We start from the raw sequence: 7,411 nt of genomic DNA on the forward strand, positions 1-7,411 counted from the left end.
ATCATAGACCTTGTCTATGAGAGTTGACTTTGTTTTATAGGGCACAAGAAAATGGATCTATTTGAAGACAGGATTGAAATACAAGGGACTGATTCAGACACCCATAGTATCATATGTTGCATTTCACTGAAGCATTGTTAAAAAATAATGTTTCTAATCGAATCTTTTATAAATGAATATTACCATTTGATGCTAATCTCTCACTCGGTGTTAACAAGTGAAAGGGAACAAAGAACAATTAACCAAGGGCATTGTCTAACTGATCCACAGCTTGTTCAAAGCATGTTTTTTGGCCAGCACTTCTGTTAGCAAACTGGTTAATGAATCACAGGCTGAGCATACATCCCCATGTTTGCTCTGTTCATCGATAACAGCAGCAGTCTGTTTCAGAACGTGTCTGTGTGTTACTGCATGCCATATCTCCAACAACCTCCCCACACACACCCCACTTCCCACTCCCCACAATCACCTCCTTCACTGAAATTTAGAGTAGGACACAGAGTTCTAACAGACACAGATCTTATGAAATTTCCGGACAAATGATCAGACTTACAAATATTCCTATTTTGAAATAAAACTTTCATAGAAGCAGTTTTTTCATGAAATATTCACACGCAATAATGCTTTCACCATCTAGTCCTAAGAAGTATAACCAAGAACTAATACCTGATGTGGTACTTTCAGGAGGCCATCACCAGATCAGAGAAATAAACTTCGCTTCATCGAGCCCAGTCTTTCTACTAGACCCTGTATGATTTAATCTGCTCAATGTATTTATTCTTCAAAGAGGACACTGAGCATGGATAGAATTGTTTCCAAGGAGAAGATGCTCCATTGTTTGCTTTCATATTTCCTGAGACTTGGTGATCACCACATGATTGTCTGAGATAGGCATTTCTGTACCTCTCCAATGAGCTTAGATATATCCCAACTCCAATGATGTCAAAAGTGATGTTCCCAATATATGTAAAGGCTGCAACAATGTTAACTCTCTTGCCCCGATATTTCTTTTTAGCTACTAGCTCAAAACATGAATTACTGGACATTTGCGACTACAAGAAAAAAATGCATTTATTTGGTGACTTTTTCTTTCAATGTGGGCATTCCTAGCTGGACCAGCATGTATTGTCCATCCCTGGTACCCATTGAGAAGGTGGTGTAGAGTTGTCTTCTTGAGCTACTGTAATCCATTAAATGTAGGTACACACACAATGTCATTAGGAAGTGAGTTCTGGGTTTGTGGCCCAGTGACACTGAAGGAATGGTGATGTATTTCCAAGTCAGGCTGCTGAGTGGCTTGGAAGGAACTTGCAGGTGGTAGTGTTCTTATATATCAGCTGCCCTTATCCTTCTAAATTGTAGTGCTCATGGGTTTTGAAGGAAGGTGCTGTCTTAGGGACAGTGGTGAATTTTTGCAATGCATCTTTCAGATGGTTCACATTGCTACTACTAATTGTCAGTGGTGGAGGGACTGAATATTTGTGGTTGTGGTAGCAATCAAACAGGATAATTTGTCCTGCATGTGTCAATCTTCTTGAGTGTTGTTGGTGCTGCACTTATCCAGGCAAATGGGGAGTATTCCATCGGACTCCTGACTTTTGCCTTGTAAATTGTGGACAGGCTTTGGGGAATCAGAAGGTAAGTTAATTGTTGCAAGATTCCTGGAGTCTGACCAGCTCTGGTAGTTGCTGTACTTATATGGCTCATTCAGATCAGTTTCTGGTCAATGATAACACGTTTTTAGCATTTTAGCTGAAAGTTAAAATATTTACATGGAAAACTATCCCAAGACTTTCATAGAGGTGACTTTTTAAGATGCCAAGCTAAATTAAGAAATATTGGAAGAAGTAACCAAAAACTTGATCGAAGAAGTTTTTAAGGAAGTTCTAAAAAGAGAAATTGGATGGGTGGTAGAGGTCTCAGCCGCTGGCTGTTTTTCATTGCACCCCCTTCCCCATTTCCTGATGCCAGGGTCCTCAATCAGGCAGTGAATGACTTTCAGTGAGAGACCCCACACTTCACTCTTACTCCAAAGCTCATAAGCAACTACAACATGTTTTGCTTTTTGGGCTTCCCACATGGTGACACCCCTACTTAATGGGATGAGACCATTAAGTGGGCATTAGTTACTGCCTTGAACCTAATCTTGGCAGAGTTGGGAAGGAAGTGCCATTCCCACCAGCCAGATTTCCTGCCTGTGTAAATACCCATTTCACCACTAAATTCACCGGGAGGAGAAGGCATTAAATTCTGACCTAAATGGAGGGAGTACGGCTCCTATGTGGCTAAAGACAAAGCTGAAAATGGTTGAGCACAGGAGAAAAGAATGAGGGTGAAGCCAGTCTCAGACTAGTTGAGAGTCAAGGAGATGGAGAATAGCTATTGAGCTGAAAGAGGTGAATGAATAAGGTAGAATGAACCCCTCAAGGTTTAAACATTAGGACAAGAATTTTACGTTTGAATTGCTGGCAGCCTGGGACCACCAGCTTCATAGTTGTGCTCTTACCTCTCATATTGAAGAATATTGAAGAATCATAACCCCTTCAGGCTTGAGTACTTAATTGAGACAGTGCAGGAATAAAGAAGTTTTGCATTATTGGAGGCATACTCTTTCAGAACTATGTACTGTCAGGTAGATATGAAAGATCCAAAGGCAGTATTTTGAAGAAGACCCATGTCATGATATATGCCTAACTAATAGTACGAAACAGATTAACTGGTTGTTATCTCATTGTAATTTGCAGACTCTTCATGAGCATGCTTTAGCTGCTGCATTGCTAACGTTACAATGGTGACAACACCTCAGGTGTACTTTGCTAACTGTTCAGCCTTTGAGACATCCAGAGATCATGAAATGCACTATGTCATAGCATCATTTTCTTACTTAATTATCAGATTGTTGGTTTAAGTTGTCTGTGATTGTTAGTTTGGATGGATCCTGCATTTATATGGGCAGACTCTGTTCTTCATTGTGTGAGATGCTTTGCTGCCAAATGCTGTTGTGATAGTGGTAAAAATAGACTATGAGTTTTTGATTAATTTCCATCTAATTTTCAATAGCTGGAACCTTTCATCAACTAAAATGGTTTTAGAAAAGGAAAAACACTGATTCAATACAGCCGCAATGATCACACAACTAGAGATTCAATCAATTAATGATATCATCAATAAAAACAATCCCATTTGAATTGAAATTAACATATCAAAAAAAATTGTTTCAAAAAGTGTCACTCAGATCTGTATATCCTGTTTATTTTCCACCTTTCTGGATTTTGCGTAAATTTGAATCAAAGTCTATTAATTGAAAAAAAAATTAACCCATACACATGAATACAAAAATATTTCGTATTTGAGACAATTGCTTTAGGGCAGAGGGGAGAGAAGAATGATGGATTCATAACAGCAAAACTACAAGATTTGTTCAATTTCTTTTGCCTCTCCAAAACAAAGCCTAGTCATAGAGTAAATTGGAGAAACATCCTTCATCCGAGGTATCTAAATTTTTTGCTGTGGCTGAGCATACAATACATCAATTAAACAGCCATGCTCTTGGATTAAAATATGTCAATTCAAGAGCCTAAGAACTTATTAAGCTGCTTATCTTGATTTTCCTTTTGCACTAGATACTCTCCTCTTTTTCAACTTTATACCTATGTTAGCACATGTGCTTGATGTGTTTTAGTATTTTTCCCAGGATTAATTAGTGGTAAAATTCCTCGTCTTTTCTATAAAGGAAACATGGTAATAAACACATTAATTTTGCCTATTATTCCATTTTAATTGAAGTATGATATAACAGTGTGCTAAAAAGAAATAATTTATTTTGTTGTAACCAACTGAAGGGATTAATAAGAGGGGATCTGATTCAGCTTCCTCTCTGTTCTTAACAAAACACGAACGTTAGATCCTAAAACCATAAGCTATTGGCGCAAAACTAAACTATTCAGCCCATCAAGTCTACTTCACCATTTGATCATGGTTGTGTTTCTCAACCCCATTCTCCTGCTTTCTGGTCTTAACCCTTAGCCCTTACTTATCAACAAACTTTCTATCTCTGTCTTAAATACAATCGATGACGACCTCCACAGCCTTCAGAGGCAATGAGTTCCACAGATTCACTACCCTCTGGTTGAAGAAATTCCTCCTCATTTTCAGTTCTAAGGGATCATTCCTTCACCCTGAGGCTGGGACCTCAGGTCCTAGTCTCTCTTACTAGCGGAAACATCTTCTCCTCACCACTCTATCCAGGCTTCTCGGTATGAGATACTCCTTCATCCTTCTAAATTCCACTAAGAACAGACTTAGAGTCCTCATATGCCTATCCTCATATGACAGGCTCTTCAACTCCATTATCATTCATGTAAACCTCCTCTGGAACCCCCTCCAGCATCAACACATTCTTCCTTACATACAGGATCTAAAATTGCTCACAATATTCCAAATGCGGTCTGACCAGAACCTTATACAGCCTCTGAAGTGCATTCCTGTTCTTGTATTCCAGCTCTTTTGAAATGAATGCTAAAATTATATTTGCCTTCCTAGCTGCCAACTGAACCAGCATGTTAACCTTAAGAGAATCCTAAAGTAGGACTTCCAAGTCCCTTTGTGCTTCAGATTTCCAGATCTTTTCCCCATTTAGAAAATAATTTATGCCTGTATTCTTCCTACCAAAGTGTATAACCCCACACTTCTCCAAATTGTATTCAATCTGCCACTTCTTTGTCCGCTTTCCCAGTCTGTGCAAGTCTTTCTACGTGCTTCCCACCTACTTTTATATCTAACCTCAGTTGGAGATCCACAGAATATTACAGCTTGGCTCATTGATGAAATAACTTGGGAAGAAACTTTGCCTCTTACAAACCGTGGAGAGGTGGGTGAAAACGCTTCCATGTCAGCAACCTTGGAGTCAATACATTGTTCCGCTCTTCTGTGAAAGATTTATGCTATTTGAAGAGCATTGGTACGTGCTGCTAAGCACTCTGCTGCATTATGTGAATTTAAAATGGAGTGTTTGACAGGAATATTATTTACCAAGGTCCCCTGATCCCCAGTGTAGCCATTTGAACAGAGTTTAAGATAATCATGTAGTAGGGAGATTGAAGGCCTGAATTTGTTATATAAAGACAGGCATGAATTGAAGCATTCAGCTAAAACCTTTCTGACTGCTTACTGATAGAAACCTTGTTAGAAATAAGTACGACCTGGAATCCATAAATCAGTGCTGACAAAATGTTTGATAAGTTACTTTCTCACTTGGTAATTTAAATGGTCACTGCTGCATCAGTATTAAGTGGTTTTACTTACCAGTAATGATATGAGTTTATCAAGATATTAACCTTGACTCCACGGTCGCTGTCTTACCCCTGAATTACAAGGCTGTGTGTTCAAGTCTACTCTAGAGACTCAAGGCTGACCTGTCAGTTTAATGAAATAGCAGTACCAAGTTAAACCAAAACCCTGTAAAAAGACCATATGGCAGTTTTTGATGAAGTACAGGGATCCTGTCCCTTGTATCCTGTCAATGATTGCCAATCCATCTTTTTATTGTTGCCCGTCCAGTCTTGTCATGTATACTTCCAAGATTACAAAAGTGACCATACTTAAAAAAGTATTTTATTTCCTACAGGAATGTTGGGACCTTAAGGTTGTTACAGAATGCATATCCTGAAAGTGTTGCGGAGGCAGGTTTAATTGAGATATTCAAGAGGCTATTGGAAAATCAGAAAATTGGCATAAGGTAGTTATGCTTATTTGACCAGCTGGTTCAAATGCAATGGGCCAGATGGCCTCATTCTGTGCCGTAACCCTTCTATGATTCTGTGATCTCGATGTCTCCATAAAAAGGAATTAGTCAGGAAATGGAGACAGACATCAGAAAAACAAAGTCTGTTTTTGCAATGAATATGCACCCAAAAGCTGCCAGCCTATGAGAGGGCTGGCAGGTCAGTCCCAGAAACATGAGAAGAAATGGCTAACTCTGCGGGTACTGCCGAAGACCAAGCAGTTACCATGGAGGAAGGCCCAGAATGAGGGTGAGAGGGGTCACAGATGGCAGGGCTACACAGCATGGCCCTAGTGAGGAAGAGAATAGGGGTTATGTGTTGTGATAGTAGTGAGGGATCTTTCACCAGGGTTGCTCTTCCTCACCTTTTGTTTAATCTGAGGTTGAGGGCAAGTGGAGAGGAATCGAGGGTGAGTCAGGAGACTGATGGGAACCTTGCACTCCTCCTCAACCCCATCCTTGGCCTTTCTCCCTAATTTTATGGACTTACCCATTCTCCCAGAATAGGGGGTGTGGGGAGAATTAAATTCTGCCTTTTGTGCAAATGAATGCCAAGAAGGAATGGGATTTGGCCTGGTTACACTGGCTCCAATGTCATGTGGCCAAAAATTGTCACAATTTAGGTACGACGCAAAGGTTAGATCCGGAAATACCTGTTGGACCATCTCCCAGGAAGAATCATTACTGCCAGGTTAAAGAGTAATATTTTTGGTGGGTAATAAGAAGCACTGATGAAGTAGCATGTGCCAACAGCAACTAAAGACCTCAAGCGATCTGATGCAGCACGAAAAGTTAGAATGACCGATTATAGCTGGGGGAGCTGATGAAAGTGGCAGGTAGGAGCAAGGGGAAAGGAGGGTTGAGAATGAGGGGTTAGTGTGGGTCCGGTCCACTGCTTCTGTCCAGCATCCAATCCATCAATGCTGATCAGTAACTCATCTGGTGCTTGGTGGAATTTTTCTGGCTGGCTTTAAGGTTGTAAACATATCAGTTTTGTTTTGTTTGTGATTGAGAAATTATTGTCAAATAATAGTGTCCCAAAATGTAGGGTGGAATCTTATCAGGGCCTGAGCGACGTTGGCTATGGTGAGATGTGTGGCAGAATTGGGTAACAAGTGTGGTGGGGCCCATCTCGATGTCAAGAACAAATTGTGACATCCTTTTAATGCTTTGCACAATCCGCACGATGAGATTCTCATTAGACGATGGTGAGGTGCCAATTGATGGCGATTATTCCTTGTTCATGCCACAATTCACCTCATGAAGATTCAGCCTCCCATCTTATCAAACTTGCTGGGAAAAATAGATAAAGAAATCAGAAGCACATCTCTGATACATGCTTCTGGACTTCAATCCTGCACCTTGGGCAGGACTGGTAGCTATCATTGTAATACTATAGCAAGGACACTGCACACTCAGGGCTCTGGACCCAGCTCAGGGACTGGACAAGGCTGCATCTCTGAGCTCTTTGATTGCTGTCATAGTGCGTACTCACTCTGAGCCTACCTGGATGCTCACAGATTCCCTGCCTTGTCTTGCCTTGCCTGGCCACCTTGCATTTTGCCCTCTCAGCCAGAGATATCAGGCTCATGTTATTGCTGGAACAAAAACAAAGTTGCTGGAAAAGCT

Source organism: Rhincodon typus, chromosome 29 (assembly GCF_021869965.1).
Source record: "Rhincodon typus isolate 14 chromosome 29, sRhiTyp1.1, whole genome shotgun sequence".
Lineage (NCBI taxonomy): Eukaryota > Metazoa > Chordata > Chondrichthyes > Orectolobiformes > Rhincodontidae > Rhincodon > Rhincodon typus.